The sequence below is a fragment of the Xiphophorus hellerii genome, chromosome 10 (assembly GCF_003331165.1).
Source record: "Xiphophorus hellerii strain 12219 chromosome 10, Xiphophorus_hellerii-4.1, whole genome shotgun sequence".
NCBI lineage: Eukaryota > Metazoa > Chordata > Actinopteri > Cyprinodontiformes > Poeciliidae > Xiphophorus > Xiphophorus hellerii.
In genome coordinates, this window is record NC_045681.1 from 14,719,421 (window position 1) to 14,743,902 (window position 24,482).

At 38.4% G+C, this 24,482-nt stretch overlaps 1 protein-coding gene across 2 annotated transcripts in view; it reads right to left on the reverse strand.

Annotated features, from left to right (window-relative positions):
- thrab (thyroid hormone receptor alpha b) overlaps nt 1-24,482 on the reverse strand; it is a 133,487-nt gene that overhangs the window by 55,535 nt on the left and 53,470 nt on the right. For both annotated transcript variants that reach the window (XM_032573955.1, XM_032573956.1), the window contains one exon: nt 24,266-24,337. The gene's annotated coding sequence lies outside the window, so the exon portion shown is untranslated. The remainder of the gene's footprint in view (nt 1-24,265; nt 24,338-24,482) is intronic.

Below are 24,482 nucleotides of genomic sequence, written 5' to 3' on the forward strand. Positions count from 1 at the left end.
CACCTACACACGATCCAGGAAACACTTTCGCTCATTTTACTTCCCACTATTTATATAGCTTTCCCCATTTGCACTGACGACCTCGGAGGAGGAAACGGGGTGAACAAAAAGGCAAGATATGTCAGGAGCTCCTCACTGCCACCGTTTGCTTTGTGTCTCTGCCTTGTTGGCTTGGAATGTGCATAATGATCAGTTTGGTCCATAAAAGATGTGTTGCAGCAATTTGGCAGGGCATTTGTGGCAAGAAAGGTATTTCAACATGCCTCTTTCATTACTTTATATCCACAATATGTCATAAAAACGTGCCAACAGTCTAACTTGTTATGGCATAAACTAAATTTGTATTCTACCTATAAAAGACGTTCTGCCTAAAGCAATAAAACTGTGCATATCAACTCTGAGGATTCCTGAGTGATCTTCTTCTGCAGCAATAAAAATGGAAAGAAATATCTCAGTAATGATGCACAAATAAATTGTTCCTTTTCCCTTTGTTGGCAAGTGAAAAAGAAAAATCATCAAAAATGTGAATCTCTTGAAAACAAAATTTTGGTTTGAGTGCAGCAAGAGTCAGATATAGTTTAGCTGTGAGCTATGGCTGGAAACCGTTCAGAGGAATGCTTTCCAACTACAGGAGATGTTTTTGACAGAAAACATCTCCTGAACAAAAATGTCTCTGAGAAGCAGCAGTTTGCTTTTGATAAAAGAAGAAAAGCCGAGGCTTTAAAGAAGACTATAACAGCAGATAAGAATTTGTTTCTGACCACATTTAAGTCTAATAATAATTCCAGATGTAGCATCTTTAGACCCATCTTTTGTTTAGTGCTTTGATGCATTAATGGAGGAAAAACTTTAAATTCCACTTTTTTTTCCACTTTTCTATCAAATTTAAATTTTTAAGATAAAACATTTGTTCTAAAATGATGCACAGATGAAATAAAAAACGCTAAATGTAGTTCATCCAAACCACCCTGCCTCCCTGAAGTAAACACACCTGATAACTGGCCACAGCAGATCCCATCAAGTGTCGTTCACATCACTGTGGATGAACTTTGACCCACTCTTCTCTGCAGAATTATTTTAATTCAGGTGGACATGCTGGGGTGTTTTCGATTATTGTCATAACTCAAGTGTGCATGAGCTTAAGGTCGGGAACTGATACCCAAATATTATTAAGCTTTAGGATTTTCTGTGGAGAGCAGAGAAGGGTTCAATCAATTAGAACAAATTGCCCAGATTCTCCAGACCAGCACACTACTGCCTCTGATTCGTCAGTACAACTGAATCTTTTGTCTCATTATTTTACAGAATGTTCTCTAAAAAGTCTTTAGGAATTATCAATGATATATTTTATGAATGCAAGACTAACCAATATTTTGATGTGCAATGACAGCACTTGGAAAAATGAAGCATTTCAATTGTTGATTTTTATGTTTTTATGATGTAAAGCAAGAACTGCCCTCTTGCTGAAATGTGCAATATTTGATTGATTGATTGAGATGGGTCTGTGTGATCTTTTTATTCAATATTAATTTGACAATGAAACTTTCCCACCAATGTCATTGGTGCCCAGTCTCTGTTATTGTTGAACCACTGGCATTAACCGAGGCCCACAATACTTTAAATGCTATTCTAGGATCGTTTTGCCTACTTGATGTTGATGAACAGGTCCAATGAAAGTGATTTCTTGGGTCTGACCAATCAGCTTTGAGTGCGGATTCCAAAACTGAACAAAGCAAAACAAAAAAAATCCTTAATCAAAGCTAATTTATGATTGAGTTATATAGAACTACTGAATTTGTGGTAAAATTTAGACTTTACCTTGAATAAATATTTTTTTTTGCCATATCACCAACCATGTGCGATAATAATATTATTTAATAATAAAACCTTATATTCTGTTAGTTCATGTCTGAGCAGAAGCCAGTGCCTCATTTTTATAGTAGTGAGGAACCATGGAAACGACAGTCCGGTTTTACCAGATGCAGAACAGCCGTTACAGTGTTCAGGTAGCAGCAGAGAGGCCCCTTCATAGAATCTGTATTCAAAACAAGCTCATATACAAATGTTTCTAACCATGTCACATACACAGCGCGGCATGCAAGAGCAGAGAAAATATGCACTAGGTTCAGTCTCGTACAGGTGTACGAACACAAGGTGAGGATGCTGAAATGCCCCCTGGCTCACTGCTCCACAGGGCATCCAGCCCGCTCCTCTTCACCAACAGTATTTAAGCAAAAGCATGGGCTGGCTGACCCCTGAGCGCTCTCCCCCGTACAGGCTCCTCTCACTCAAAGAGAAGCTGGAGCAAACAAAGAACGGGGGAGGAAGGGTCAGTAGAGACATCAACAAAGACGAAAGAGAGACGGAGAGAAGCAGCATGGCTGACTTCACGCCGCGTGCTGTGTAGTTGATTTACAGAACACGTATCGAGGTGAGCGCAGTCATACATGCTCACAATAATTGAACAGAGACATTCTAGCAGCACAGACCTGCAGCTGATAACAGATGGGACTCAGACACCCATGTTCAAAAGTTTTCCTGCTTTAGAAATTGATCATTGAACTCATTACTGTAGCAAAAGTACAATCCTAGAATATTTTATGCTTTCAAATTAGACGTCATGTTCGTCAATAATTTACTGGATTAACAGATTCAATTACAGAGCTGTCAAAATATGATTTACTTTTTAAATTAGTCCAATTTACTGTAATTTATTAGATTTATTTGTTGTTATACAGATCAAATATGAAATACAGATATCAGAAAATGATATACAGCTTTCAAAATTCTTCAGACGTAAAAAATGTAAACTAAACTTACCATCACTGAAGTAAATCTGTTAGAAGCAACACAATATTGGTGACTGGGCCGGATGTAAAACTACAGCCAAAGCTGCAATGGAACAGTTGATATCGAAGCATCATTGATGCATTAGGAAGACCTAGTCAAAGTCCAAACCTAAATTCAATGGAAAAATCTTTGGCTCAGTATTGAAACATGATTTTCACAGAAGCTATGTATTTTCTAAGAAAAATAAAAGAAAACAAAGTTACTCCTCCGATGTTACTCCTCCGATGTGCAGATTTGGTAGAGACATATCCCAAAAGAATGCGGCTGTAATACGCCTCGACAAAGTATTCACTCAGGTGGGGTGAACACAAATGCATGAAAGCCTATCATAAAAAAATCCCAATGAAATGCACTGGGATTTTGTGGAATTATGTGGCTACAATGTGACAAAATGTTCCATGTACTCTGAAGGCTGCAAGTGAAAAGTGGAATTATATCATCATGTGGTAGGTAGTATTGTTTTTAATCCTTCATTTATCTCACTGACTCAACCGAAAGCATTCAAAACAAACAAATCGCTGTGACTCGAACACCCTCACTTATCTGCTCCAACTCGCTCCGTAGGTCACATACAGAGTAACAGCCAGCAATAGTGATGAACTCACAGCCTGCAGCTGCTCCCACTGCTCCTATTCGTTAAGACGGATTTGGCCTGAGTCAACATGAAGACGTAAAAGAAAAAAAAGAAAAAACAGCAGAAAAGTGGGCTATGTTTCTCTGAAACGGCTAAGTCATGTCTGTGAATGAAGTTAAAACAGGGGCTTTTTACTCCAAAGTGACATGAAGAGAGCGTAACCTCAGCAAGCCCCATTACATCCAGCAGCAGAAAAAGGGATGAAACAAAAGCAAAAGCATCATAGGTGGAGATATGATGTGGGAATCAGATGCAGTAATGGGATGCTAAGCTACAGAGACAGATTGAGGATTTCTGTGATTTAAGCTGAGCTAAGGATTGTGCTGGAAGGAAGATTCTGTGTCGCAGTGACACAGAAGGCTGGAATCACTGAACGGAGGTGGAGAAGTGTCTGCGATGTTTCCTGACTCGGTGCCTAAGTAGACCAAAATGTAACCAGAGAACACTGAGCTAGGCGGTATCTAATGTTGACAAGGGATCATTGTTGTGTACACTGTGCCTGAGGCCATGAGCAACACTTCGCAAATAGACCATGAAATTTCAGTTGAGCTTTGGATTCTCAACAGATATCCTCAGGATATCAGGATTCTCAACAGATATCCTCAAAAATGAGAGTATTCAAATGTGTTTTTCTTTTTTTTTCCCCAGTATAAATTTAGAAATATCTGTTAGTTCCTTAATTTAAAAAAAATAAAAATATATCTAGATTTATCTTAAAGTAGATATATTGTGTATTTGTAGCCCTTAAATTGCACTTTTAAAAATTTTTTTTTACTATTAGTGGTGGAAAAATAATACTGCAGGTCAGCCTAAGCTCACCATGCCATGTTGAGAGATGGTGTTGACAGCATCGTTCTGCGGGGTTGCATTTTTTCCAGCAGGGACAGGTCAGAGTTCATAGGAAAGTGGATCAGGACATTGCTTGGTTATAACAAAAATATCCCTTGCCCCCTTTACTCCCATAGCACCACTCAAAAAACACCTCATGGGACACAGTCTTAAACCTTCTCCAGACTCATATTTTGGTTATTTTAGTATGAAATGACCTAACTTATATCAGCTCTATTGTAGAATCTATTACAGAGTTGTTAACCATATCTTCTCACAATCTGCAGGCCACCCTTCACCAGCTGCCGGGAGCTCATCATGTGACCTATCATTACACTAATGGATGGTCGATTAAGGTTAACATGCCAGCAGGGCTCATATCAGTCTGATCTAAAGGTCAGAAGGGAGCCATTATTAACATAATCAGCAGGCAGACTGGTGGTCTTGCAGCATTTTCTTTATGATTCCTCTTCACTTTACCTTCTGGCAATCTGCATCAATAAAGCTCTAAGCGATTATTATTCTATTTCATTACAAACAGCATCTGAAGTATCTCTGGGGTGTCTTGTTGCTTCCCATCCCTCCTAAAGAAATCATGCAAAAAAAATATTTTCTGGAGGATCAATGTAATGCGTTGGTTTCACATCTAAAGATTTTAACATCCTTGTGTTAAAAGGCCTGTTAGTCATTTTGTGTAATGTAAAAATAATCCAAGCCACAGGGGAGGAGTAAGATGGTAAAGTTAAAAATGCACCACGCGACACTTTGAATTATGCAAATTATTGTTGCAGTTGTTTAATACTGTAAATTTGGCAACAACTTAAAAATGTTACAACTGAAAAACTGAGAAAATGATCTGTGTTACTTGGTCGTTCCTTTGTGTGGTCCATCCAAAATTTTGCTATGCAATATTAATAAAAATGTGAGCTCTTTAGTCAAGTTTATCGTTCTGCCTTAAATCAGCCAATGCCTGAATAATAGAACAGTGACACACTGCAGACATAATTTACTTTAACATGGATGCTTGGAGCAAGTAGTTTCCAATATCCCCGCTTTAAGAGGATCGGGGATTCCAACCTGGCAGTTTCTGCTGAATAAAGTATCATAGCTGGAGGGGTCCCACACTGGCTAAGTGCTGCACGCTCTCCACAGAGGTGGTATAATAGTAACTTTTCTGTGAGAAACGGCATGCTTGAGGGGGACAAGAAAAAAACCCCGGCATTTTACCAGTTCGGACCCGAACGCCGAGCTGTAGGATTCGGTTTTAATCCTTAACAAGAGTTTCAACTAAATGTGCAGATAATGTCACATTTATGCCATTAAAGGGTAAAATCGCTCAATTCTCTTTTTTTCCTTATTATTCCATTTTGAGAAGCATAAAGTTTAATGGACACCTCTTTTTTTAAAAAACCCTTTCAAACTGATCCATTAAAGAACATAAAAAGCCCTAAAATAGTTTCATACTGAAGAATTGAAGTGCAAAGTCTTTCCCTGTGGTAGCGGTGTGTTCAGGGTGATGTCTTTCCCGCTTCACAATTACGCAGTACTCTGTGCTACCTCATAAGTCCCAACACAAATACATTGGAGTTTGTGGTTTTAATATGAAAAGGTTTAAGGAAATATTTTTGCAAGGCAGTGTAAAAGAACAAACAAAACACAGAAAACCAGAGCAAGCAGCAGCAGCGGAATGATGATAAAAGTTTTCCATGGAATTTGCTCTGAAAAGCAAATATGTATCACAGAGGATCGTCTTAGAAAGTAAATCAATCGGCTCTCTGCTTTTCACCCCATTTTTATTTGCCCAGTAACTACTTTCGATTCTTTGCTAGACTTGCTCCCGGGGAATAATTCAGGCTGTTTGGCTTTGCAGAAAATAAATATTAGTGAAATATCATGCCGAAACATAATCATCATTGAGGTGGCAACAGCTAAACAAATCCTGTACTTGGGCCTCCTGAAAACATTTTTCTCCTGCACATCAACCTTTGTTTGCTCTCCCTCCTTTCAGGCATTTTAATGTTTGTGCTCGCAGAGCAAGGCTGTAAAGGCAAACATGTGTTCTTTGATTGTGTTGAAGTTTTAGCTGAAGGTTTAGATCCAAGACCCCCTTTTGGTTTGATGTTTACAATGAGGCTGAAAATGTTTGGATTATCCATGAGGCTGATAGGTTGAAGGACGTGGCCTCTCCGTGCCATCATCCATTAACAGAATTAACTACAGATCAGGACATGATAAAAATTGGCTATTTACTAGATTTTCACAATAGATTTGTGTATATCTGACTTCAAGTGAACACAAACAACAGATTCCAACTTGTCTTTATTTATTAAATAGATCAAACTACAACAAAGAACTAAGCATACCCTATGATGAAGCAGCATGCAGATTCACTGATAACTCCCAGCAGCCAGTTACTGTCTAACTTTATCAGTCTCTCACATTGTTGAGGAGGAATGTTGGACAAATATGATATATGATATTGCTTCAGTTTATTGAAGTTTATTTGCTTCAACAGAGCTCTCTTTAGATCCCACTCCAGCATTTCATTCAGATTTAACCCACTGTGACACCGTTATCCTTGTCTTTTTCAGCTGTTCTGTTATAGATTAGCCATTGTGTTTGGGATAGTTCTTCCGTTGATCACCTAGTTTGGGTAAAGCTTTAGCTGTTACAGGTGGCCTACTTTTGCAGAATAGTCTGGTGTACAGAGGAGCTCTGGTTGACATATTGGCTGGACGGTGTCATGCAAGGCTATTTATGCCGTCTTCCTAGCCTCGTCATTGAATTCTAATTTCAAAGCTCTGTCTAGGATTTGTCCCATTGAACTTGATTTCATAATATGAATCTTGGCTACTCAGCAAATAGAAGGCGTAATTATACACAATAATCTTGAGTTTCTACCCTGTTTTAGAACTGTCGTCAGGGTTGTAGTTTAGCAATTGTGGCAGAGGAAGTCCATATCGGGCACGCTTCCAAATACTGAGCAATTAAGGTCAGAGCAAGAGGAATTTTTACCACATTTTGTTGCTTGTAGAGATGCTGTGGTCGTACTTTGTTTACAGCAAACACAATTTACGGTAAGCTTTATGGCATAGCTTCCTTCACAATTGAGCTGGCATAATATATAGTTACGGCCAAACGTAACATATATACAGTACAGACCAAAAGTTTGGACACACTTTCTCATTGAATTCAATGAGAAGGTGTGTCCAAACTTTTGGTCTGAACTGAGTACAGACCAAAAGTTTGGACACACAGTTGTGTCCAAACTTTTGGTCTGTACTGTATATGAACTTCAACAGAGTCTATGCCTCCAACAAGCAATCATTTCTCAATAGCCAAGAGTCTAGACCCTGTGTGCGAAGCAAAGAGTAGAACAAGGGGAGGCGGTGGTTTACATAGCAGCATCTGGCTGCTACGTAAATCCCTAAAAGTAGCAAAGTGGTAATCAGTTTTCCTTTTACATTTTTTTTTCAGTTTCAGCTTAATTTTTATGTAACAAACAGCAACAGAGGAGGACATTTTCAGTAGTTTTGTATATCTGATGATGAATTTAAATACTTGGTAAAGGCCAAATCAAATAAACATTAAACCTTAGAATGTATGACTATTACTTGTCATCAGATGGCCAATCTGCCTTTATCAACAATCTGATCAGTTCAAACAGGGAACATTAAACACATGAAAGGACAGAGTCTGATTGCACCCTTGGCATGTTCAACCCTGTTGTCACTTTTTTGAGAAAAGATCTGTGCTGACTTTAGTTGAAGCCAATTTGTAACACAGTTGCAATTATATATTACAACAACACAGCTCAAAAAAAACATGACTGATGCACAACCACAATGACTCATAATCACACCGCCTGAGGTTCTGCTGGAACTAACAAGAAGTTAGGACAGACGGCCCAAATAACGAGCTGGATGAACTCGTGTGTCACAATCAAACACACTTGCAGAATAACGTCAGGTAGCGCAGGAGACAGAGCGGCTACGCTGCCTCTCCTCTGCACTGTCATCTAAAGAGGCCAGACATGCATGGCTGATGTCAGATGGGAAACATTAAAACAACATGGGACCTTAGGGGCCCCGGGAAATAAGGCCTGGTGCCATCCTGCCTCTCCCGTAAATGTGCGTGTGTGTCCCCTCAGTGACCTCTGACTGCAGCGGCAAATCACATTGTGCAGTCTGTATAATTATCTATCTTATTAGTAAAGGACCTGAGTTATCTTCATTAACGGCCATGCTGCCTGACTTGTTGAACAGTGTCTATGTTTAATTAATTACAAGTGGAATGAGTGTCATCAAAAGCTACTCAAACCTTAAGAGTATCGTAGCCTGTCATTAATGACTGTGTTGAACATTTAATGTGAGGTTGTGTGACGCTCGGACGTAAAATGTTGGGACATCAGTGTGTTGATGGGTTAACATGAGTCTGTGTTTGTTTCAGTGGTTTGTACAAACAGGTTTGATCACTAAAACTCATACAAATGTGATTGTAGCTTCTGAACAGTCAAGAATTCTTTAATCTTATGAAGTACTGTAGTCGCCACAGTTTAGAATGTAAATCAAAATTACGTCTACAAAAAAGGAATTTGTCTTTGGTGTCTAGCGCTCACAATGTAAAAACACTAAGTGTAACAGAAGCCAGGTAGGGACAGTGCAAACAGGCTTATTTTGTTTCACAGAATAGTTAGTGACTACTCAGGCTGTAAGGTGTTTATTGTGCTCATCAGAGCCAGCCTTGTGGAAGAAAAGGTCAATGTGCAGGCTGCTTTTTGCAAATTGCACTCTGTAGTTCTGGTCTGAAAGTAAAAGGCTGAACAGTTGGTGTCCAGGATGTGTGGGGTCTGCAGAGATGCGTTCTAAACAACAGTTTTCTTTTTTGCTCATTCTTATCTCATTTTCAGACAGGATTATTTTTCTAGGGTATTTCCTTTGGTCATATAATAAAAGATAAATCCATACATTGTATAAAGACAGGTTCATAAAAACTGGACTTTTGTCTCAACTTTAACAACATACATTTTATTTAAGACAGCGAGATGATTGAAACAGTAATTCTAGACACTTTAAAGCTGCATTGCTAATGTAGTACATATTTTAGAATAATATTAAAATAAGATGACAAAGTATTTTGATTTTAGTTAATTATTTCATCTATGTTGCACTTATTAGCCTTAACTTTTAATTTTACTCAATATATTTTTTAAAAATTGAAACTAAATTGGTCATCTGACATTACCAGAGAAGTCAGTGTGACAGTTTTAGGCCATGAATTACAGTTTTCTAACCATCTAAGTTAGTGTTTCTAACTTAGAAGACAAGAAAATCTGAATCACAAAATTATGTTCTTTAATCCTGTAATTATACAAAGGTTAAGAGAAAAAACGTGTAGTTTACAGCAAAAGCACAGAACTGTGCAAATGAAAAACTAACAAAAAAAACCAACAATCCGACATTTTCTTTTCTGAGCATCGGGTTTACAAGAAGAGCTGTAATTATTATTTTGAAGTAAATAAATTACGTTTTGAAAGCACTGTAATTTATTCAAGACGATTTGGCTCCAACCCCTCATAATAGGTTTGCACACCTTTAACACTGATGAATGATGGGCCCATAAATCTTAAAGCTGACACAATCAATCCTCACATAGTGGAGGTAATCCTAGTTCTTTGCATACAACTTTTTTAAACTCTGTCTTGCTCGCTCACAGAACAGCAAGGTTACTCAGGATCATTCCCGTCTATACCAAGCAAAGATAATATTTGTATAAGGTTGACACTTCTGGGAGTACAACAGAGCAATAGAATTCTGTGTGCACAATAAGGTCCAAAACAACTTAAGCATAACTGATTTTTTTTTTTACTCCAGCATGTGTTGCCATGTCTAGTTAACTGAACTACTGGGCCCTGTGCTGTAGGTGTTGGTTTACAGTTCCTAGTTTCTCTCCCTATTAAAAGAAACACTACCATTTATTTTCCTGGATATACCACGTGCACATATTTGAACACAATGAAATGAGGTATAAAACATAACAAATAAGTGTGAGCAAGACACTGTAGGGTCATTAAACCAAAGCCATCACATCTTTTCCCATAATTTGAATGGTATCATCCCAAAGCAGGAGATACCAGCGAATGAGCTTCTACTAGGAGATCCGGCATTTATGTCTGCAAATGCAGCAGAGGTTGGAAATCTGGTTTAATAAAATGCTATCCTTTCTAGTCTTTTTTTGATACATTTAGATATCAGTCTTACTCTTACAAGACAAGATCAGTATCATGAAAACCACACAGTCATCACAGAAGATCAATTTAGGTACTAAGGGAGTTGAAAGACTATATTGCTACTGCTTTGGGTTTAGTGGAAGCAAATGCAAGACACCCTGGATGTAGATAATAAAAGCAATATTAAGTAAAAGCAATATGAAAATTACTGAATTCACATTAAATTTACTGAAACTTTTTATGACATTATTGACTTTCAAAAATGCTGGCTACAAACTTAGAATCAATAAACTGATAATTAACCATCCCAGTCATTTCAAGGCAATGGCTCAAGAGTTTTAAACTGTTACTTTTTCAACTATCTTTTGCAAGACAGTAGCTTATTTTAAGCTACTAAAATAAGCTTGTAATTCTAACTAAGGCTTGGATTCTGTGTGCTAACAGTTTAAAGAAACGTGAAGAGGTTTCTCATCTAAATTATTGTTTCTTTTGACTTCTCTGTTAGAGTATACTATAAACAAATCCCAAAACTTTTGAAATATTGTTTTAATAGAGTTCTAAAATGTACAAGTTTCTAAAGTGACTGTATCATACAGCTTCATTGAAGTGCAATACAATGCCAGTTCAACTTCAAATGGCAGCCAGGGCATTAGTGCAAGAGATGATGATGGGATTGTGATGCACTTTAGGCTCACCAAAACCCCAAAAAGTCAGAAAAACAGGATTTATTGTTTTGTGATTTCTCTTGGGTACATGAGCGCACATGACCTGAGTTGCCCTTCGCCCAGTTTGTCTACAAGTGCATATTGATTTACATAGACAAGAGGGAGCTGTACTGCTGTACTCAGAGTGCTTCTCGCTAGTGTGTAATCTTTGTGCAAAGATGTGCCAGAAAGGCTCTCCATACATGTGCGAAATTAATAAAGATATTTTTCTGCAGATTTCCAAAGCAGCTTTCAAAACAACCATCAAAGACAGAAAGAGATGAAATGTACTCACTTGCCTTATGGGAGAAAAATGTTTTATCTCATGAAACCCCAATCTAAGATAGCAGGGACCAAAGAAACACCAGGAGAATTTTACTTTGGTTTATACAGCTCTGCTTAAAGCCAGAAAGACAGTAGTAAATCAAATGCCTATTTGATATATAGGTATTTGATCTGATCTGAGTGGCTAAGCCATTGTACTGTGGGGAATGGGAAAAAAGAAACTATGTAATTTAAAAAATATCATGAATTAGTCAGTGAAGGAAGGGGATCATTTTAATTTGATTTTATTTTATTTTTCTAAGGCATGGCTTTATTTCACTCATGCTTTGTAACATCTGTTTCTTTTAATTTTAATAAACTGGCTCCAATCAAACTGCTCCTGCCAAAAACAATGTCCCAATTACATTTTAAAAGTGCAAAAATTAAGTTATTTTTAATTGTTAAAGACATGTTTCTTATGACTGAAAGTAAAAAACATTTTGGACAGGTCTAGTGACTGGTAAAAAATGCATCAGATATCAACAATCTTTTTCAAAAAATGTACTACTTTTTTCATTCAATTTATAAGGTTTTTCTTTCATTATTGTCTTAATCTTGACTTGTTTACTGTCAGAAAGAGAAAAAAAATCTCGAGCCATATTAAAATCTGTCATTAGTATAACTTGAGGCCTAATTACATGTGTGTTTATTAAAATGGAATTAGAAAAAAAAAACAATAAATCAGTATATAAAAAAATATAGCAAATACATACATTTAATTAAAGGTATTTCAAATAAAAGTATTTAATCATATAGTCTTATAATGTATCAAAAAGATAAATGATAAAATAATTATTTACAAAACATCACAATTGAAATGTTATTGGAAACAAATTCATTTACAAAAAAATATTACTATGTAAAATTTGAGTTAGCCTCAAACAGAAGTTTTGTTTTACTACTGTGACCTGTTGCGCATGGAGAAACAATTTTCCTATTTAAAGGACAATTCTAATTAGTAATTCAGTCTTGGAATTTAATATGCTCTGTGCAAATTTTGATCTGTGCCTTTGGTTGACCTCCTTTTTAAAACAAGAATAAAAGCTTTTCAATGACCTTGTACAAAGCAGGACTGCAATTCTTCTGCTTCAACTGTACTGATCTGCATGTTTATAAGTTCAAATTTCCTCAGTCGAAAAATTTAAAAAGCATCTGTGTGTTAGACAGTTACCAATCTAAATAAACTACAGAGGCTATAAACAGCTCCCATCTGCAATCCTTTCGATTCCCTTTTTGCCGTCGACACGTGTTCCAGGCCACAACTTCCTCGCTTAAATCTGCAAGTCGATTGGATGAGAGCGGCACATACCCCCGACACGCCTACTGCAAAATTCTTACTGAGGTTTCTGGCACCAGTTCTTGGCCTCTCTGCAAAGTCAGCTGGAGGTTTGCATTTCTGCCGTGTGACTCGGCACACAAACAGGCCCGTTTAATCATTAAGAAAGAGGAGGACTCATCAGCGACTGAGTCAGCACATTAGCAAATATCAGAAGTGGGTTGTACCCTTCAGGACAGCTGCCAGGAGTGGCACGCTGCCTTGGTACACACAGAGTGTTTTTATTTCACTATTATGTCACTGATGCACTCAATGAAACACGCTTGTGATATGAAGTTGATCAAACAATTTGTCTTTTGAAGCAAGAGCCTAAAAAACCACATGCCAGTCTCTCAAGCTGCCAAAAAAAACAACAAATATTTCAATTTAAACTTCTAACCTCAGGAACCCAAAAGTTGTTTTGGGAAGAAATTGGGCTTGTTCTACTCAACTGATGTCCAGGCTCGAATCAAACATAGGAAATGCAAAAGTTTGATTTTATAAAATCGCACATGGTCCCTAAAGGTGGGATAATTTAACTCGACCGTTGTAGCTCAGGTGGAAATGTCAGAGCGACAAGAACTTTGGACGAAAACAAACCTCTTAAGATAGTCATAAGCAATCCTAAAACAGGCAAAACAACTAATGAATGTGTATTAAATGTGGCACTTGGTTCTGAGAGGCACTGCTACAGATTGCTTTAAGACATACAATGACCAGAAACACTGCTAATGATTGTGTGTTTGTTTCCTTTCAATTTTAGACTCACTCACATGTTTAAGTCATAATGTGCGACGAAGAAAACACAGTCCAGCTTCCTTTCTGAGCGGCAGCCGTTTCAAGGGATTAGAACTCGCTGCCTTGAAGCTGTTTAGAGCATGTAAGCAAAGCGCAGAGCAGGACGCTGGGTAACAGTGGTAGGGCGATCATCGATTACAGTAATTAGCAGAGAGGAAATGGGGCTCTTTTTCTTTTTTTTTTCCCTTCTCGAAGCCAAGGAGGGGAAATGAAGGAAGAAAGGTAGGGAGGATTAGGAAAACAGATGTGGCAGGAAAACATAAAATGATAAGAACAATGCAGTCGTGGCGAATGTAACATCATAACGAGATCATGCCAAAGGGTGGAAAAACTAACGCGTGCAAACTTGATTGTTATAGCAAGGCTGTAATAGCATTCATACAATGAGTATTGATTTAAAGGGGCAGAATTATGTCAAATGTTACAATGTTATTCCCTAATCAAAACCATACCTGCAGTGTTGCCTGAATTCTTCCATGCATGTTTGAGAAAGCCTTTAATCTTCAATGGCAACCATTCAGCTGCCCAAAACACGTTGGTGGACTAAGTGCCGCCTTCGAGGCGCAGAGTCTGCTCAAAGCTGCAGTTTCTATGCTCCTCACAGAGCAGTCCTCCCCTGCCACTGCCCCACTCAGCTCCTTCAGACTAGCCAGCAGCATTTAGCAAAGACCTGGCAGAACTGTGCATCTGCTAAGCTCTTTATAGGAGCTACTTCTCAGTACAACTCTGATAAAAATGTTGGTAAAGAGTTAATAGAGGAGACATGTAGACATGACTTCCTGAAGGCGGAGTTTCAGAAAGAGCAGAGTTTTTAAAGATACAGAAGCCCAATTTCAAAGCATTAAATAACAAAGTTAAATTTCTAAAATAAATAATAACAACTGAAGGTAATATTGTTACTTAATTCTATAGGAATTCAAATAAATTCAAGACAATCCTAAAGGAAAATGTGCTAAAAGCAGCAGAGAGCTTGAAACTGCTACTTGCCATCCAGCAGAACTATAATCCTAAGTTTACAACCAGAACTACAAATGAATGGTTTAGTTAAAAGCAGTCTGAGTTCAAGTCTAGACCTAAATTAGCAATTTATGGCCAGACTTGAAAATTGATGTTCTTCATTCAATATGCCTGAGCTATAACTGTTTTGCAAGGAAGAACATGCAAAACTTGAAGAGACATAACCAAAAAAGGGTGTGTAGCTTTAATTGCAGCTAAAAGGAATTCTACACGTACTCTCTCAGGGTCTGAATACAATTTCATGGCACACTCTGTATGGTACCCAAAGATTTTGTTACTTGCTTTGTACAAAAACATCCAAATTACACCTCCAAATTAAAGAGCATTCACCAGGGGAAACCATTTGAGAAATACGGCAATCTTTTTAGGTTCCATTTTAGAGTCTAGATGACCATGTTAGCATGTTCAATGTAAACTCTCTAGCAGTCTAATTAAAAAATAAGAATAAACAAGGTTAGCTTGTCATGAAGGGTTGCCAGGAAAAAATATTCTCTCTCCTAAAGGAATTTGCTTAAAGTTACATCTGAATAAAGCATTTATAGAACAATGTCTTTTGGTCCAAAGTAAAGGAGATTAGCTACATACGTTTAGGAGAAACTCACCACTGCATATCAGCACAAACACCTCATTCCAACTGTCAAACACCACAAAGGAGGGGTGATAATCTGAGCTTGAGTTCAACAACATGACCTGGACATGATCCAGTCACTGACTCAACCATGAACTCCTCTGAATACAAACGTATTCTAGAGTCAATTGTGAGATAATATACCTGGCAGTTGAAGCTTGGTTCAAACTCAGTCATTAATTCTGTTGATAATCTAAAACAGGACGCAAGGACTCTCTTCAAGGACTGTAAATTGAACAAATAATTTAAATGATGGCAATCATGACAAATTTTCATTAACATTTTTCTAAATTTCTATTTTGAAGCCCGCCAGAACATTTGGGTCCAAACCTGACCACTATTTGACTCCTACAAATAAACCCTCTTTAAAACATTTCTTGAAATGAAATGTTAATTTTTTCCCCCTAAGAACTAAACTATAAATATCACATTTCACCTCCATGGTAAGTGAGCACTATCTGTTGGTGCCAGAGCTCAGCGGTGGGCTGCCATGATCAAGCCTCATATAAAAAATGAGTCTAAATGCAACTTAACAATTTTACTTATTTTTGTTGCCAGACCTTGTTTAACTGCAACATGTAGTGTGCAGCCAAGGTTCTGTTCAGGCCAAGAATGTGACGGGAAGAAAAGGAGAAACTGAAACAAGGTCCTACAATTCAATCCCTGGGGTAATGTTTATGTATGCAGATTGAAATAAACTGGTAATCCAACATACTCGAACTGTGGGTGGGCTCTAATAAGATGCTGCATTTGTTACAGGACTTAAATGTTGTCTAAATTAACATTTTTGGACAGAAAAAAACAAAACAATTTTGCTCCCATACTTTCTGGAAAATATTATGACGATATGTGAAAAACCTTGAAATGAAATCATCTTTTAATACAGCAGTATATAAAATTATTGGTTTTTTTTTAACTCACCCTGTGGGTTTAATGTAGGATTTTGTTTTTTCTGACATAGATAGGTGTATAAGAAGATTGATTTTTGCATCTTGTTAGCCATTTCTGAGTTAATTTGGTCGTACGATTTTGATAATTATCCTCCTGAAAGACTTTACAACGAACCGTTTTCAGTTTTCTGCCAAGCTTGTCTTTCTGGCAATGTACTTAACAGTAAGCATTAGGTGCTTTTACACAGAACTTAAATGTTGCCATCACTAAGAGTTGTTGCAGATGTTTGTGCTTGAAGGAACTCAGGAAATGCAACAACTGTGAAGATGCCTCTGACTGACGACTGTTGCTTTATGACTGTCACATGACTGTCAAAACATGCTAACACATCAATATCTGGGCAGCAGAGAGGATATTTCACAATAACATGTCCTGAATGGCACCATCAGTTGTTGGCAAGCACTGCTAATTCACCTCATTTGCCCTTGCGGCGGTTCTTTAAATCTCTGTCTGGCTGTAGGGTTAGAAAGTCATACAGACACATTTGAGTCACTGATTGAAGAGAGGGTTTGAACTTTCTCCCTTTATTCTCCCTTTTTCTTTTTCTCTGTTCTTTGGTTCTGCTCTGCATCCATAAAACCTCCTTTACAACTCTCCTGGGATTCTGGGTCAAAGTTCAGGTATTATTACAGCTTTTGAGCTAATCAGCTTTTGCCAGCTGAAAGAAAAAACAAAAACACTTTATTGCCATGGTTACACATGGCAATAAAGCGCACGTGACTGAACCCCATCACTTCTGATCATCACACGGTGATCAGTGTCAGGTGTAGGTGATTCGCTGCTGTTAGACTGAACATTACATTGGTATTCAAAATGTGAGCTTCAATCACTTAGAATATACTAGGGAGAAAACTTTGCATTATAAACAGTCTGCTGTGCCATTTAAATCAAACTGATTTGCAGTGACTACATATACTTCACACTTATGGAGCAGTTGTTTTAGAAATGTTATTTATTTTCTCTTGATGTAGATGTGTGCAAGTTAGCCATTTTTTAAAAATTGGCTCGGACCGTTTCCCCATCTCTCCCATTTTGAAGAGCGGCTAGGGGGCTCTGTTTCACAACATACCCCGGGGAGACAGGCAGTCGTGGACTACCAATTAAAAGCTCCTCGACACTCCGCTGGAACTTTTTTGAACGCCATTTTCACGTGGTAATAGACCAGATGGAGACCTGAAAAGCCCCACCAGGCTTCTAGCTGTTGGTTAAAGAAACCAGGCCCCAACTTATATAACTGTCTCCCTCCATGACTCCAGTTTTTACCTCCCACTCTGTCCCCGTCTGCAGGATAAAATGGACTTCATCTGCCCTGCAACTGCCTCCTTCAACATCCCTCTAATGACATTTATGACCTGATTGATGGGACAATGACCAGGCTGCTGCTTGTGTCCATGTGTGGCTGTTTGATCAGTGAAAGCCCACCCCGGAGCATGATGTTTTTCTCCCGCTTCGAAGGCCGAGGCCTGATGAAATACAGTAAACGTGCAGGGGAGAAAAAAAACATCGACAGAAAACCCAAAAGGAGGAAAATCGAGAAGAGAAACAAGGAATTCTTTATGCTGTCTGCTAAAGCTGACATGTTTAAACACACAATGTTTATCCATGATGAGGCAGTTGCTGCTTAGGGATAAAATATTGTGTTTACAATCCGACAGACCTGATGTCGTGTGGGACTGCAAAGGAGCCTATTCAGAGCAAAAATAATAACAGGAACACATTTAGAAAGAAGCAAAAACATACACACACACACACAATACGAACAGTCTTAGCAAGCAACAATATAACCAAGTGGCAGCAGAGTAATTCTGTTCGCTGAGCTGGATGAAACAGAGAAATGAGTCACACGAATCATTGCATCCAATATCATTGAAATGAGATAGACTTTTAGAGAGGAAGAAAGGCTTGTTTATTCCACTTCATTACATAAAATGACTGCGATCAGAGTGAAATGTCTCCATTACTGGATAAATGTATCAACAAGGATTCCTGCAGACTCATCCAGTGAAGGGTTGCACTCAAGTACACAACAATCAATAGGACATAAATTTATGTCCTATTAGTGACACATACAGGTTGTTTTTTTTTTTTTTCCTTCACGAATGAACTAAAGATAAATGATCAAACTCAATGAGAATCTAGCAAACAACTTCCCACAGCTTGGTAGGTATTCTTGTGTTTTTCCACAGAGCTCCAACATTGTTGCTCGGTGACCTGTTTCTTAATTACCATAAACACACACACGCTAGAGTTTATTTTGAGGTAATCCCACACACACTTCTGCTCCAATAAAAACTCACTGCATAACCAAACGTTTAGAATCAGTTGATTTAACTTGCATCCTAAATCAGGTCCAGGGGTTCCTACACATTTTTCCCTGCCTTGATTTCAGACTTTTATCAGACGATGGTTAGTAATTGTCAATGCTTGGTATAAACACAGAAGTTCTCTATGAATTTAAAGCGTATATTTATGTTGAGGTACAGCTTTAAATATAAAACCATGGAGGGGAAAGGTTGGATGACTCGTTTGATGGACTATTACAGCTTTTCAACCACATTTAAACAAGAGCAGATGTCCTAATGTGGACGCCTCTTCAACTCTCACTTATTGAGGTCTGCTGAATTTATAAGCGAACCCATCCTTATCCGGTATGCAACCTGCCAGTGCTCTAACACAACAGCTCATTAACGCTGAATGGGTCTGAAAACACAAAGCAAAAAGAACACACCCTCAAGGAAAAAAGAAAAAAAAGACCTAAGAGCAGAGGCGCAGCTAGAAGGCTGACATCCTCAAGCACAAATAAATGCCACAGGGCAGATGAATGAGTGTGGAATTCAACCAGCACACCCGGGGGCCTTACTAGTGTGTGACAGCTGCAAACAGCCTCGATGAGCACCACTGAAGTGTAGTGGTTAGCTGAAGACTTGAAGCTGTGCGTTTTTTCTGCTAATGTAGTCGATCTCCCGGTTGGCCGAAGGTTGACAGAGTAAGAGGAGAGAGAGAAAAAAAAAAATACTGCTCACTTTAGTGACTGCAATGGAGCAGGCGAGCCACACAAAACAGACTCTGTCCATGTCCGGAGCCTCTCTGTTTGTCAGGAAACTATTCCCCCCCGGAGCCACAAGCAAATAGCTCCCAAGCGCTGGGAGCTATTGATCAACAAGCTGTGGACAGGCTGGCAGCAGACGGGTAGTTAGCTCTGTTGATGATAATGCTCTGACGAGCAAAGCCACTTTCAGGATGATTGAACCGGAGTCCCTCAATGTGTGAGTATCGCTCATCGACTGCTACGGCTAAAGAGGCAGTTCAAACACAGCAGGAAGAGTGAAGGAATGCGCATGGCCTGAAGCCAATATGCCTGGCTTTATCTTCATGTTCCCAGTGTAGGTCATTTGAAGAAGTAAAAATAAGTAAAGAAACATTTTCTAAAGCCAAGGCTGTGCAATTAACCTACAATTAACACTGATAGGCACTTTTTGAAATCATTTACAGGGAGTCCTAAGCTTATTCAGTTCAACCTTTTGGATGAGATTCAAGACAATCTTCAGGAAACATGAGGAAAAAGTCCATATTCCTTCTACTTAAACACTTACGACTGTCATGTCCTATGTAATATTTAATCAAATCCTTCTTAGAATGGACAACCAAGTATTTATCTTTATTAACGTTTTTTTGTTTCAATTTAATTTCAAAGAGCCAGAACATAAAGTGACTTCAACTCAAAAGCAGGACACAACATAGCAAGCGCTTTCAAAGAAAGAGACACACTTGCTTCTGACAATAGGTTAGAAAACCTCTAGATCAAGAAAAATAATTGATCAAATATAAATAAGGCAAACAAAACTTTTTTTTCCCCCTCATGTCTCTGCTGAACAAAAGCATCCCGATCACCATATTTCAACATAAGGATGGTGTGTTCAAGGTTACGTGCAGCTTCAGTTTGATATAAGATGAGCATTTCAAATGACGTCTTCACGTATTGCCTCTACAGTTATTTATATATAAATGTAAATCAGAGGGGACAAGTCACATCCTCAGGGTCAACTTGTCGACGGAAGAAGTCACTGAGAGAAAATACCATTCTAATTGACTGCCTGTGTGTATTGCACTAATCCAGTGCCAAGATTGAACATATGCCAAAGTGGTTTGGTAGAATGTGCAGCTGGATCCTGTTCAGAAATAAAAATAAAATTAATTGCATGAAGTAACAGCGGAGTCATCAATTCTCCTCCTTAACTTGGCATGAAAACGGCATCTCTGACCAGTAGTGGTCAGGATTTTTTTGAGTTTTCTTATAAAGGACACTTGCATAAGTGCATATACTGTATGATGACAAATAATCACATATTTATATTCTATTTTAAAATGCATGAAACAGTGGCACATTTAAAGAGACCAATCTCCACTGAAAGAAAAATCAGTTAGAAAAGTGAAATTAAAAAAAACAAACTGATTATTTCTTTGTCTTACACTCAACCTGACATAACTATACAGGTCTTCATAATTCAGAGTGGATTCTGCATAGTCATCTGAAAAAAAAAATAAAAAATTGACAGAGATGCTTGCTGCAGTAACATATGCTGTTCTTTCATCACTTGAGCGCTACTCTGCAGTGACATTACTCCACCTAAAAGTAAACTAGTGGTTGCTGTGCAAAAACAAACAAAACTCTTTGAGTCACCTGATAAAATATTGGCAACTTACACGGCGAGAAGGCTAAGCTTTTTTCATTTAGTGGAAAAAAAAACAGAGTCTCTGTGAGATGGTTGGGGGAAAATGGGAGTTTACCTGTCAAGCTTTTCCCAAAACAGATCCCACTGAGGCCACTAATGCGGTAATTGAAGCCAAATCCAGCCTATGTGCATGTTTGTGGTTGAACATGAGCCATCATTACTGACTGTCCTGGATTAAAAACAACAGAGCAGGTGCACCAAAGGGAAAAGGGCTTCAGAAATACACATTTTCTAGTTCAATCCAGAGGTGATTAATTGATATTTAAGGGGAAATCTTTATTGCTTCTGTAGAAAAATTTGCAACTGCTGAATTTCTTTCACAAAGACGTAACAACCAACTAGTGGAACCTGGCTAACTACCCAGTGTAGGTAGAAATAAAGAGAATAACAAGGATTTTTTGTGATTTAATCACCTATGAGTAAAATGAGTAAAAAAAAAAAAAAAAAAACAGCCAAAAACAACTTTTAAATAACTATTAATAGCACCAATAAAGCCTGGATGAAACTCTGAAGAAATTAAGAGAATTTTCAGGGGTTTTTTCACAGCCAGCAACACATTTCAATCAAAACTCCAAAATCTGTTTAACTATTTGGATCTGTGGATTATAACCTCTATAATTAACATTAGAGACTAATATCATTCAAGTCAGTGCAGTTTGGTGCATAGCAGTATACATCTTTACAGATGGTTCTTCTTCGTATTAAAAGCAGGGTATAATTATGAAGTAAAGGACAATGCTTCTTTTCTACACTTATTACAAAAAAAATTTTAATATAAATATTTTCAAATCAGTGATTGGAAATATTTTGAATTCAAATCAAGGTGGGGACTGTGTGTGATTAGTTTTCAAGTCCTGCCAAAGATCCTGAACTGGACTTATGTCTGGACTTTGGCTAGGCTGTTCTAACACATCAGTAAACTTTGATCTAAACCAGTCCCTACATTTAGGGTTGTTGTCCTGCCCAGTATCTTCTTTCACATGTTTGCTATGTTTCCTTTGTCGCTCTTGGCAGTTAGCAAGCAGAACTTTTCATGACTTTCTGTCAGCAACTGTAAGACAACAGAAATGCACGCTGCAGTTTTCTGACTAGTTGTAAAATCTTTTGAAAACAGTGTGTATTTACTTCCACTTCACATTAATGCACGACTTTGTACTTTCAGGTTTGAAGTTGTAATGTGGGAAAATGTAAGGAGGTTCAAGGAGATTGAAGACTTAATAAATACAGTGAAGTTTGGCTGAACTCACAGCTTCTGTAAACGTTCTCTGGTTGCGACTGCTTATTAAACGGTTATAAATGGGGTCTGGCTTGTAGCAATGAGAAATTCTTCTCTAAAGCACGTAACGCTGATAACAGCTTTACATGTCCTTACTCGCTCCCCGAAAGTCGTTGAAGACAGGTGGAAAGTGTAAGAGAGTGGCAGATGTGCTTAAATAAAAATATACCGTACATTTAGCTAAACCTGAACAGAGCACTGGAGGGTTTTAGCCAGAAGCATAACAAAGCCAGATGTTACTGCTTCTTTTGGTTTGAAAATAAATTATTTTCAATAAGTGGCGCTTTGTTCCAACAGCGGCCGCTTACGGACACATCATACATCATATTATTTTTCCAATTTCTCTCTTGCTTTTGACATAATCAACCTGTGTGCAACGCGCACCACAAAATACCTGCGCTGTCTGTGTGAGCATGCACGGCTGCAGCTACATCAGAAGCGGGACTTGTAGCACAAGGTGAGATTTATGAGGTGTTGCGCAGGCTTGCTTTTAGCCCAGTGATGTGAGACTGATCCCACCTCCTCGCCTGACACCCCTCCTGACAGACACATAGGCACTTACAGACACACATTCGCACAGTCAAAAACTCAGCTGCACAATACGCGCGCAGCACCCAACCGTTCGTATGCGCACATCGACCCCTAACACAAACATGCAGACCACATGTAGGCAGAGTTCAAACTTCCTGGGGCGAAAACATGCCTTCTAAAATGTCCCGTTAACCTTGTTTCATCACAACAAGAACAATTTTCCTACTAAATCTCACCTCCCTCAGAGGGTTTCTGGCTAATGTACGCAGAGATATTGTACAGAGGGGGCAGCTGTGATGGAAAGGACCCATATGAGGGTCCTTTAAAAGGTCACTGCTTCGATGACAGATGAGAAATCATTTTCAAGCTTTTACAAACATCAGTCTGAGCAAGATTTGTTCATTTTCTATCTGTCCTTCACTAAAAAAGATTATATTCATGATAAGAAATGTTAAGTTGGGGGGCGTGCCGTGGTGGCGTAGGGGTTAGCGTGACCCTTATTTGGAGGCTTTGAGTCCTCGACGCGGCCGTCGCGGGTTCGACTCCCGGACCTGACGACATTTGCCGCATGTCTTCCCCCCTCTCCTTCCCCGTTTCCTGTCAGCCCACTGTCATATAAGCCCACAAAAGACCCCCTGGAGGGGTAAAAAAAAAAAAGAAATGTTAAGTTGGAATTTATCTTGCAGTTCATGGCTTATAAGGGTAAGAAAACGAACCGTCAGCCATGTTGTGAAAAAATGTTTGCCTCCGTTTCAGATTTCATTTTCTCTCTTTTGCTCACACCTAAATGTTTTAATGGAACATAGATCATGTGAAGCTCAAGTTCTTCAGCTTTAGCTCAAATTAACAGCTAGCTTGGTTGAAACGTGAACAGAACCAGGTGTTCTGCCAGACATTGATCCAAAATACAATAGCTGACTGGTTTTGAACTTAGTAAAGCAGGCCTTTCAAAAAAAAAAACTACCAATTTAAATCAACTACCAATTGTGCAAGACAAAGTAGTCAAATATACAGCCAGAGTTATGCCAGAAGCTAGCTAAGGGATATTTAATCACATGCAGGTAGGGAGCAATAATAGGTAGGGGGTGTATTTGAACTAGTAACTTTTTTTTCCCCCAGAAAATCTGACCTTTTTCAGAAGTTCTTGTTTTAATTATGGCTCTTACATCCTTTTCTGGTAAATCAAACAGAAAACAGATCTTTAAAAAGTGATAGCTATATACCCACTTCCTTAGAGGTAACAGTATTCTTCTAATCAGAGCTAAAGCAAGAGTATACCGCCATATGAGTCTGCTTCCTATATAAAAAGATAACTGTCATTTAGAGTGATAATGAATAGCTATATGAACACCACGGCACCTTCCCGAGACTGCGCTGTGTGTGCATACGTGATTAACATATGTTTATTTCTGAAAACACATCTGAAGACAGGAAGAACAGAACCTACCAATCATACTGTACGTGCGTGCGGTTAGTGATTCCCACGCCCCTCCGACGTGTCGTCCACCTCGTTTCTGTCCTGGAAGAGATAAAACAAGGACAATTTAGGATTGCGCAAAAGCTGAAACAGAGTAGAAAACAATACAAAGGCCAGTAATAGTACCCTGAAATCCCATGTGCTCTCATCCTTCAACAATTTTCTTTCTTTTATTTGTTTTTTTTTT